Source organism: Cygnus olor, chromosome 1, assembly GCF_009769625.2.
Source record: "Cygnus olor isolate bCygOlo1 chromosome 1, bCygOlo1.pri.v2, whole genome shotgun sequence".
NCBI classification, from domain to species: Eukaryota; Metazoa; Chordata; class Aves; order Anseriformes; family Anatidae; genus Cygnus; species Cygnus olor.
This window is the reverse complement of record NC_049169.1, coordinates 167,428,350-167,441,004: the sequence shown is the minus strand read 5'-3', so window position 1 is coordinate 167,441,004 and position 12,655 is coordinate 167,428,350.

The window sequence follows — 12,655 nt, the reverse complement described above, 5'->3', positions numbered from 1 at the left end:
TGTGAATCTGAGAAAGCAGACTTTTGAACCACAAACACTGATTTAATTCTCTCTGCTATGTACCGTAGTACTCAACATCTGGAGGAACCTGAGTTTGAAATGAGAGCAGCTGCCCTAGGAACCTGTCCCTGCTCACATACTTCTTTATCTTAACCTGTACCTTGGCTTTATGGCATAGTAATTCATGAAACCTCCTGAACTCTGAAACATCTTTTTTAATATCTGTTTTGCAGTTATCGTTCCTATACTTACTTATGCACAGAATGTGAGCCTCTAGCATGGCGCCTATGAAGATCCTGTGCATATCCATTATTGTTAAAAGACATTTCCATGGGAATTGTGTTCACATCTAAATAAAAAATGAAAATCCATATTCAGCTTTTTAAACTTACTATTTAAGTTGTATCCAAATGCAGATGGTAGACCTTAATGGAGTTATTTAGCAAACACAGGGACATAAACATAAACTTTGCATTACGTATCTGATTTTTTGGCTTCCTAAGTTCAACTAAATGTTACTATTTTATGACAGATTTATTAATATTTAGTTTCTTTTTTTTTTTCCTCTTAAGAAAAGCCTGAAAACATAGTCTATTTCAAAATGTTTTAGAAAAGTATTTCCAATTGCTTTGTTGTTGTTATTTGTTGATTTGTTTGTTTTAATATGTCAGTTTCCAAGGGAACTGCTTTGGCATTTGTAGTACCATTGTTCAACAATCGTACTGGAGCTTTTAGACTAAAGTATTTGAATCATGCTTATTGCTCACAGGAGACATTAAGAGTGGAGATTTGCTGGGGACAGCTGAGCAGACTCCATTACAGCTCTATCATTTCTGGCAATGACCAGAAATGATGTGAGCAGCTCCTGTCCTTTCTGTGTTGCAGATGTTTAGCATTGCTTGTCTGCTGAAAGGTGTCACTGACTCCCTGCTTTCTCTTTGATGGGAGGAAGGAAATACAGGAAGCTACATTAACTTTCCCTGAGCCACAGAAGCACCTAGTAGAGGCAAGCTCTTCTCTATTTAATGGCTAAGAACAGTAAGAAAAGATAAATTAAGAAGCAAGAATGTTTATCCTATTTCTTTTCTTTATTGCTGTTCTTGGAGAGAGACATTGTTTGGCTGGATTTTATTTGACTCAGAGCTGAGACATTTCATATCAAAACTCTAAGCTACTCTACGTCCCATCACTTAGCAATAGTCTCCAGCTAATGACAAATGAAGGGTTAGTTCTTTTCAACCCACACCATTTTCCCATTACAGAGTAGGCTCTCTTACAGAATATTGGAAATACAGTAAAAAATAAATAAATACATAAATAAACTCTTCCTTGGTCTTGATAATATCTTGTTCAATATGAAAAAGCTGGCCAACATTATGAACACTGTCAAACATAGAACTTGTGCGGATAAGAAGACATTTTCATGAACAGCACAAAGTCAAAAAGGTGATTAAAGTTTCCACGTTTCCAAGCTCCAGAAATTGCACAAGCTACTCCTCAGAAACAGGTAAAATTAGCGAAGCTCTACTATTTATACAGTGATGTACTAAATAATATTTTCCTGTTCTTGCAATCGTTACTCTGGTAAGACTTCCATATTACACTTAGGTCCCAAGACTAAAGATTAAAAAAAAAAAAAAAATCATAGTCGAAGAATTATTATTGTCCTCTAATTAAAAAAAAAAAAAAAAAAAAAAAAAAAGTAAGATAGTGGGACATGACAATGGATTAAAATCTAACAAACAAAATGAGACATATATTAATACATTTCATGTTTAATAGTGGGAAAACTTTTCAAACCACCAGCAAACCTTTTTTTTTTTTTTTTTTTTTTTTCCTCTCTTTATTATCATACAGCAGTTCAGGGTATTATTGTTTAACAACTTGCAATTTACACAACAAAACAAATGTTAGCAGCCATGTCAGTATCCCATATCAGATAATCAAATGTTTTCACATCAAGTAAAATTATACAGCTGTTTGATTTGAATAATTAAATATATTTATTTAAATGAACATAAAATAGATTTGGGAAGATGAAAAGGACAGCTGTAATGTCAGTGTATCAAAATAAAATGAGATCATTACCACTATATAGTCTACGAATAGAGGAGGATGAAAACCAACCGTTCAGCCATAATGATTTCATTAGGATATATATGTAGAGAGATAAAAGGAAGAGATCACTAACAGATTGCTAGTGAAACAGAAAAAGTGTGAAAGCAGATGAATGTGGTAATACTTACAGAAATGAAAGTAGAAATGCTTCAGAAAATAAATATAAACTTTTATCTGTCTAAGTCAGGGCACAAGTAAAAATAAAATACATATTTTTTCAATTCACCTCAGAGTCATTGATCTCTTTTAAGCATTGAGCCTAATGAGGCATGTAGGAAAAAACTATAATGGGTTTTGCATCTGCTTATTGTTGGGCTTGGATTATTCTTTGGAACTAAATCTTATTTTCTACAGAAAAGTCTTTTAAATTGTGTCAATATTCTATTACAATAAAATTATGAATATTATTTCATAATGAATAATTGCTGAGTTTCTTTAACTATAAATAAATATAAATTATGTCAATTTCCAAACACACACAGCCTTTGAGGTTGCTACATATGCTGTATGAATATCAATTCAGATGGGTCACCATTTTTTTGTGGGTTTGGTTTTTTTTTTTTTTTTTTTTGTCCATGTATTATATAGAAAATAAAATGAAACTAGAGACTTTTCTGTCTTCTAAGTAATTGCTTATGACTTATTTCAGTGTCCTAAATACCTACATGAGATCTATTTTAGCACTGGCTAAAATATGTTCATATGGATTTATAATTTCATACCATGTATCTTTACAAGGCATTTGGAAACGATCTGTAATGGGGCTGTCATGTGTAAAGTGAATTATATGTGTAATATATTTTATAATTATAAATTGCAAACTGTGATTTTGGCACACATTTGTAAACAAGAGTATTAGATTATATTAATTAAGCAATGAAGTACTTCATATAGTCAACAATGAGATTAAGATGTCTTTTTTTTAAAAAAAAAAAAAACAAAGCACGTTACTGAGTGGGTTGTCACCTCGATAATAGCCAATAACATGTCTAAATGCAGGGATATTTCTGAGCTTTCTCCACTTTCTGGAGATTGTACTACTTTTCCCACTGGAGACCATGTTTTCCTTAAACTGTGTCTGTGGTTTATCCCCAGCACTAAGTGACACATATCTGCTTGTCAGGTGTGACACACACACTCCACAGGTGGGGTGGAGAGAGAAAAAAAGCAGAGCTCATCGCATGGAATGATTTCTTGGTGTTGTGGTTTAGCCCGGCTGGCAGTCAAACACCACACTGCCGTTCGCTCACCCTCCCCCCTCCCTCTCCGGGATGGGGGAGAGAAACGGGAAAGTGAAGTCTGTGAGTTGAGATAAAGACAGTTTATTAAGACAGGGAAAATAATAACAATAATAATAATAATAATAATAGTATTAATAGTAATAATGTGTACGAAATAAGTGATGCACAATGCAATTGCTCACCACCCGTTGACCGATGCCCAGCCTATCCCCGAGCAGCCGGCCCCCCCCTCCACCCCGGCTAGCCACCCCTATATATTATTCAGCATGACGTCAGATGGTATGGAATACCCCTTTGGCCACTTTGGGTCAGCTGTCCTGGGTCTGTCCCCTCCCAGCTCCTGCTGCATCCCTAGCCTGCTCGCTAGCAGGACAGAGGGAGGCTGAAAAGTCCTTGGCTTGGTGTAAGCACTGCTCTACAACAATTAAAACATCAGCATGTTATCAGCGCTCTTCTCGTTCTAATCCAAAACATAGCACCCTGCCAGCTACTAGGAGGAAAATTAACTCTGTCCTAATTGAAACCAGGACACTTGGGAAGACAAATACCATCACTCTGGATGTCTGCCCCTTCCTCCTTCTCTACCTCAGATTTATTGCTAAGTATGACATCATATGGTATGGAATATCTCTGGTCAGTCTGGTCTGCTCGGGTTCTGTCACCTCCCAGCTCCCTGTGCACCCTCAGCCTCCTGGCTGGTGGGGCAGTGTTAGAAGCTGAAAAGTCCTTGGCTCTGTGTAAGCACTTCTCTGCAGTAACTAAAAATATTGGTGTGCTATCCCCACTATTTTCATCAAAAATCCAAAATGCAGTATTGCATGAGCGTCTACAAAGAAAATTAACTCTCTTTCAGTCAAAACCATGACAATTTTCGCCCCTTATCCCATTGCACTTACGTCATGCTCAGGTCCCTCACTAATCACCACCCTTCAATACACAGATATCTTTCCCTCAGTCTAAGGACCATCTCTATGAAATATCCATAAAATGTTCAGAAAATATCCACTAAGTTCTTTTTCTCCATTACTTAGTCTTTGTCTATTATGGTGATCACCCAGGATAGGAAAGCCAGTGTGTTGCATGGAGTTATTTGATGCCAAAGCCAGCTCAGGTCAGGTCACTGCTGTACTTGCACTGTCTTGTCAGGTTCATCCTCCATTGGTTTGAGTGGTTCCTGCTATAGGAATTCCTATAACATGTAACTCAGATCATAGGTTACAACAATTTAAAGGTATATCCATCACAGTTTCCACCCCTGGTACCTTCAGACCAGACTACAGGTTTTAACATTGCAGTGCACTCCTCCCCTTGCCCCTGGCCCGGCTAATGGCATGGGATTCCTGCTATAGTATTTGCTATAACACACAACTTGAATAATGGGCTAAAACACTTTAAAGTCATATACATTATTATCTCCACCCCTTGTCCTTTTGGACCAGGCCATAGAGTTTAACAATGCAATGAACTCTCCTCACCCCTGCTCCAGGCTGGACTCAGTCCAGTCCTTTGGTCACAATCTCTTAGAGGTATAGCTGTTCTGACATGGCCTTATCTATGAGTCACAGTCCCTTCAGAGTTCTACCTACTGTGTCATGGACCAATCCATGGCCATAGATGCTTCGAGGTCTACCTGTTCTGGTGTGGACCTTTTTCTTTGGCCACAGTCCCTGCAGAGATCCCGTCAGACACCTGTTGTGTCATGTTCTTATCCACAGACACAGATGTTTCAAGGTATTCTTGAAGGTATGGCCTTATCCATGGACACAGACACTGCAAGGTGTATCTGCTGCAGCACAGACTTCTCTGTGACTACAGATGATTTAAGGTGTACTTTGCTCCAGAGTGGATCTATCTGTGACCAGAGATACTTCGGTGTGTACGTGCTCCCACATGGATTCATCCACTGCTCAAAGTCCCTCTGACTCAGTTTAAGTTTGAAGTTCCAGCCAGTCCAGTCCAGCAGCACAGGAACAGCAGTGATGCCCTAGCTGTCTGCCAGCCCAGGCTTGTGGCCATAGTCGCTATAAAAATGTTCCCAGGCAGAGAAAAGCAAGATGAAAAACAGTAGAGTAAGTAGCAGAAACAAAAGCAGCCACTAATAAGCAACAGATTCTAGCATACAGTAAGGCAAAGTAAGTCCCATGGCAAGCACAGGACCATGCCAATTAGCAGCTAAACAGCTATAACTTCTATAAATTTCATCTAGCACACTCTACATTGAAATCAAAACTGTCATCATTTCAAACTCTTTAGGCCCCAAATTTGGTGTCAGGAAGAACTGTTGTACTTTAGCCCTGTCAGACAGCTAAGCACCACACAGCTGCTTGCTCACTCTCCCCAGGTGGGATGCGTAGGAGTGAATAAGAAAGCTAAAAGTGCAAGAACTCATGGGTTGAGATAAAAACATTTTACTAGGTAAAGCAAAAGCTGTGCGCACAAGCAAAGCTAAACAAGCAATTCATTCACTACTTCCCATCAGCATCCCATCAGCAGGCAGGTGTTCAGCCACTTCCAGGAAAGCATGGTTCATCATGTGGAATGGTTTCTTAGGATGACAGACACCATCACTCCCAATATGCCTCTCCTGTTCTTTACCCCAGTTTTACTGTTGAGCATGACACCATATGGTATGGAAAATCCATTTGGACAGTGTGGGTCAGCTGTCCTGGTTCCATCCCCTCCCATCTCCTCAGGCACCCCCAGACTCCTCACTGTCAGGGTAGCACAAGAAGCAGAAAAGTCCTTGTCTCTGTGTAAGCACTGCAGTGCAGTAACTAAAAACATTGGTGTGCTATCCCCACTATTTTCATCAAAAATCCAAAATGCAGTATAGGGTGAGCCACTACAAAGAAAATTAACTCTCTCCCAGTCAAAACCATGACATACATGTGTATAACCCTCCAGCCTTTGTTATCTGTACCTATACTGTGGGATAGAAGGGGACAGTAGTCAATGACTGGCCTACAGGTTGAGTGTCAAAGTCTGGCTTACATCCTTGATATGTGTATCTGTTTCTGTACCTTAGCTACTCTAAGACATAAGCACCCAAATACCTTTCATGTCCTTATGCCAGGTTCAAAACTCAGTATGTACAAATAAAGAAGTTTCCTATGTAAACCAAGTATTGCTAGCAAAAGTTTCCTTTTGTGTTGTCCCAGACCGTATTCTTTTCAGGACATATGAACTGGGATTAATAGTTACAGAGTGATAATATCTCAGGGAACTTTTTGAGGCTTTTGTGCATATGTAACTGTAGCTACATGAATATTCATGTACAGGATGCCATGGTAGTACTGCGCTGTATGAACACTGCTAACAATCTCAGTTCCCTTGATATTTCAGTAGCCTATTGTTTCATTTTCTTCAGTTATACTTCTCAAACTATTGCTCAGTGCCAATCAAAATTATTCAGGAATCTTCAGCTTTAACCTTGACAGACCTTTCTTTGGAAGCAGAAAATTAGAAGGTTTGTGTTTATCAGACTTACCTCATACCCACAAGACCTAGATATTTTTTTATTTTATTTTTTTTAAGCAATAGAATGGGAACGCATCTAGTCATGTTGCTAGGTATATTCAAACTCCCCAGACTGCTTCCTATGCACATCTTTTTTTTTTTTTTTTTTTTTGTTCAAATCCCCTTTCTCCACCTACATTTTCCCTGGCTACTTTGTCATTATGTTAATTACTAACTTACAGAGTGATATGTGTGACATAAATCTAGAACTACGTGCACTTCATTGGCTCTATTATTTTAATGTCAAAATGCATGTATGAGAAAAGCAGCAGAATGAAAGTTAGATTTTCCTTCCCAAATAATTGAAAGGGAAAAATTCTGAAGCACCTGCAAAAATTACTTAGCTTCTCAGGTTATTTTTCCTGTATACATAGATAATTTCATTCAATAAAAAAGAGAATGTCTATGACTTATTTCTAGTGTGACTTTGTAGTGCCTCTAATTTCTTTATAATTTTACAGTTGATTAACAGGGAAACAGACACAACAGACTTCCTGTTGAAGACTTTTATTACATTAATTGTGCTGCTTTGTCTGATTGCTCAGAATTTTTACCTTAAATACATACTTTCTATAGAAAGGTAACTGGCTTTAGATGTGCTAAATGTGTACAGAGAGATAGTATCTATGCTAATTAGGTAACAAATGGGCAGCTATCCTTACAAACACATATGAAAAAGCCAATAGTTTTATAATTCAGTGGCTACTGAAATCTGCTAGCTTCAGTGATTGGTAGACTGGGCTTGTCAGATGTCTTTCAAAGTGATTTTAATATATCTTCTAAAACTAAGCTTTTCATTTCTTTTTATCCAATACAATGTGTCCTTTCAATCTGGGAGTGCTTTTGGGTCTTAGTGTGTATAAAACTAAGAGAATTTTGATTTTCCTCATATTGTTAAGTTGTCAAAATAGCAAAACAAAGGTGTTCTGGCATTACCTACTTAACAAGGGCAACAAAAGAAATGCAGAGAGGCATTAGCAGACAGGTTTAGCACATAGTAACAAGTTGAATAATAGTATACATAGAAGAGGGAGCCTGTATTTTGGCCAGTAGTAGATTCTAAGACTTGGGCAGAATGCCTGAAATGTTATTATTAGAATGAGAAAACAGAGATTTACTGACCATGTTACAACCCTGTCTTCATTTTCCTACATGACACATTACACGGTGATGTGAAAAGGCTCTGATAAGGTTTGAAGTATTCTAAATGAAACATAAGGCTTTATCCAAATCAGGGGATCTTGCCAGAGTTATGGCAGCATCCTAAGCAAACCAATAATGGTCCACAAAGAGTTTGAGCTCAGAATCCAACTAATCAAGTAACAATTATATATGTCATAAACCAAGGTTTATATATGCATGACTGCTAGAATTTCATTTTTTTCTGTGTTAATAATAACCTGTGGACAATATCTCTTTCAGCAGGGAATGTAGAAATTAAAGATGGTATTTGGAACTGGAAAAACTGGATTAAAATGAACAGTTAAAAGCTCTTATGGTGCAAGTCAGTAAGGCATACTTTTATTGGAAAATCTACTATTTCTGTCTGTAATATAGGAAGCATCTATGTGTTACTGTTGTAAGTCAGCATGTTAAGAATAAAACCTGTGTGACTACCTTTTCACCCTTACTACATAAAAAGACAGACTCCTGCAACACCCTTGACTTATGATCATTTGCCAAATCTTACTGCTTTGGAGTCAGGGAATAGTCCCAGCTATTTGAAATTAACAAAAGTCATAATTGGGAATGTTGTTCTTCACTGAAGAATCTGATAGCCCATGTTCTGATTTTCTACACTGGATTAGCGTAGTGTATTTTACTATCAGCTCCAAATCAATCTTGAATATGTTGTTCTAAGAAGAAAGAAAAAGAGAAAGAGAGAGAGTTCAATAATAATTTATTATTTTTAAGGGAGTATAAGGAAACTGGTTTAGTTTTTACAAGTGGCTCTCTCCACTTTCCAGGAGAACTCATGGGTACTGCTCCTGAAATCTAAGGCTACAAATAGCTTAGGTAGTCACAACAGGAAAAAAAAGAGAAGGCTAAAACTTTATTTTCCATAATGTTTCTGTAGTTCCTTCCTTTCTTGGTCAACAATAATCCAAATGTCTTGCCCTTCTGAATTTTGCAATGCTAGTCATATTGAACAGATGTATGCAGAGTTGAGGCTTGTTGAGGAACAGACTTATTTTAGGGACCTGGAAGGACTGGCAGTTTTCATTGGCAATAGATGTTTGGAGAATTAAGAATAGATGTTTGGTTGTTATATTCTGACTAAAATTTAGAGCTATTTTTGCTCTAATATTAGGGATTATATTTTTTTATTAGTTGGTGGCAGAATGTCAGGTATCTTATGTGGATTTTGAAAGACCAGCAGGCATTATTTCTATTTGTAAATAATGCCTCCTTATTCACACTATGCAATGCTCTAAGCAAGTGCTTGTATCAGACTGAAGGGTAGAGGATTCACACATGTGAACTGCGACTAAAAGAACTCATTAAATTAAAGGCTCCCTTGGATCTGATATAACATTCTTAGTCACTTCCATGCTGTTCTCATGTTATAATTCTTAGGTAAATTAATTGTGAGGGAGGTACTCCCTGTAGACTATTGAAACTTCAAATTTAGGACCTTAGTAAGGCAAATGTCCTATAGATCTCCAAGGGATTTATCCTAAGTAGTTTTTTTACAAAGGTTCTGCCTCATATATGCAATAAATGCTGACATATTTTTATATTACAATATATACATTGTGAGATGAGATTTCAGTATCTCATCTCAGTATGTGTGTGCAATTCTGCTTACAATAAATGTGGTAATATCCAGCTTAATTTTATTAGTCAATAGATGTTTTTCATTCACATCCAGAGATTTGGGTTTATTCTTCAAAGTAGAAATTCTTCTTATGACCTTTTATATTGAATCTAATCACACACATAGGTCAAGCCAAATGTTTGCTGAAATGTATGTTGATTATGAATACACCTGATATTTTAATTGTTTAACTAGCACCACAAACAATTCTGATAGGAGGCAAACATGAAACTTTAGCCATCAGTCTTAAATACAAATAAAATAAAAATGTATCTTTGAATTTCAGACATTTTGTCTTCTGTAAACTGCATTTTATTTTATTTATTTTTGATAAAATTTATTTTCCTTTGTCCTTCAAGCAAAAATCTAAAGTTTTCTTTACTAGGGGATTTAATAATTAAAGTCTGAAGAAAAAAAAAAAGTTTGTATAGAAGTTTGCTGTTCTTTTCACCACACTCTTTTTACTGCTGCTCTGCATAGGAATTGATGGTGTAAAAATACAATGACCTTACAGTCTAAGTGACTTTTCTGAGCAGTGGAAATAGTGATTTCATGGGATGACTAAGTTCAAGATTCTATCTCCTTGAAATTTGTTTCCAGGATGTTAACTGCAAAGCAAGTTATATATAGCAGTAAATGCATGCTTAATTTGTGCAGAAATCATGGTGTGATGAATACAATTAAGAGCCTCGGAGGGAATAATTATATTACTGCATAAAGCTGGTGGATCTCAAATTGCTTGGTGCCTGGACTTTAAATTGGCCTGCGTTCCTGTTGTGAAAGTCATTCATAGTAGTAACAAAACTGCAGTCAGAAATGGGGTAGTTTCAAAGTCATATAAGTATATTTACTTTGCTTTTGCAAATGACAGAGCCTAGAAAATGGAAGCAGCATTTAGAAGTAAATGAACAAAAATTAATTCAATTAAAACTGAATGCAATCAATTATGAAAAATAAAATGTAATAAGCAGTGTACATTAAATCGTTTCATGCAACAACACATCTTATAGAAATTATAAAATCTTAGTAATTGCATTTTCTTTCACATATACACAAGTAGCATGGAGTAGTTCTCACTTCGTCTTTCCAGTCTATTATAAGTACTTCTCAGAGGCTTTAATGAAGATCTGTAATTGAATTAAAAGAATTAAAAGCATAGCCTAAATCAAAAATTTGACTGGTAGACAATTGCCTCATATCAGAGGGTTATATTCCTCACCTAGTGAAATTCACATGAACAGAAAATATGGGACTGAATTCTGTCATCTTAACAGCCAAGCACAATTCAATGAGCTCACAGGGCCATATGACCTAAAGTATTTTTATAATAAAGATCATTTTGTAGCATTGCACTGCAAGCTATTCAACATTTTTTTCTCCATTATTGAGTATCTAGTGATAGTCTTACAAGAGTTTTACTTGACTCTGTGACCTAAAAGAGAAATTCCTGAGAACATCAGCTGCTGCATCCAATGTAAGGTTTCAGGCTTTAAAACTTATCCAGCTTTCAGCTTTTAGAAACCATTTTCTTATTCTTCTACTTCTTTTTAGGCTTATCAGGCACCCTACAAGAAACATGAAATTGTGTGTTACACTAGGAAAAAAAAAAAAAAAAAAAAAAAGGGCAGAAAAATAAATAGTGACTGGTTTTAAGGTCAATAGCTGTAAAACATTACCCAAGGGAGAAAAACTAGAAATAGAAACTGAGATGTGAAACTGTGATTATGTGAAAATAAAGGCTAGGGGCATTATTCCTGAACTGTGGTAAAATTTCTTTTCCCTGAGCAATATTTTACGAAACTCTTACTTGGGAACTAGATATTATTTACTCTTGATACATTTCTATTCATTTGAAAAGAGCTACAGTGTCTGCTTTATCAGGCACCCTCTTTATGTGAAAACATACAAACATAATTTTAAGGACAATTTTTTTTAGATAATGATATAGAACATGAGTACTAGTCATCTAGAGATAAAACAATATGATTCAAAGTGTGTGAATCCTAAGACATCATGGTAATGTTGTTGACATCATAAAACAATGAGAGTATGACACTTACCTATGAACTTTAGCTTATGGAATTTATGTTAGAACTCTGTCTTTATCAGGGCAAATTTGTGGATCGTTTTGATTTTATGTTTTTGTTTTATTGTGGCTTTTTTTTCTTTTAGTTTGTTTAGTGGAAGTTTCATTCAAAGTATATGTTATGGTAATGGAAAACCCATCTCAATTCACCTAAGCTGTCTTTTGAAAATGCTTAGCAAAAATAAATAGATAAATAAATAAATAAATAGTAATAATAAAAAAGAAATATCAAGTATTCAGGCATCCCACCTGAGGGAAAAACAAACAAACAAAACTCCAAAACAAACAAACAAACAAAAAATCATCTTATTAAGATTTTTTACCTAATGAATTGGATTTCTTGTTTGTTTTTGTTATTGTTGTTTTGTTTTTCTGTGTCACTATATTTTACTAGTTTAGTAAGAGGAACTGTAATGAGTATACAAAATATGATTATCATTTTTCATCATTAACATTATCAATACTTCAGATAATGTTTCTTATCCTACTTGAGGGTGGATAGGTAACATTGCACACAATGATATCTTCAGTGGAAGAAAAAATAGAATACTTGCTCATAAAAGTAGAATTGGAAATTTTCCAAGAAAAGGGGTTTTAATATGAATTCAGCAAGTTTCCTTCTCATGAAGAGTCACATTGAAAAGTTTATATTTTTAAAAAATATTTTCCTACAGCAAAGAAATAATAAAATAAAATATAAAAAGGATTGATAAAAAAGGTATGCTTAACTATTTCCCTTGACTAAATTGTCTGTAATCTTAATGCCTCCATTTTTCTGACTTACATTGTTCCAGTCAAACTTAATGGTTAGTTTTTGAGCATAACAGAGCTAATCTACACCCTACACCAAATTCTCACTTGTCTAGACTTTGACAG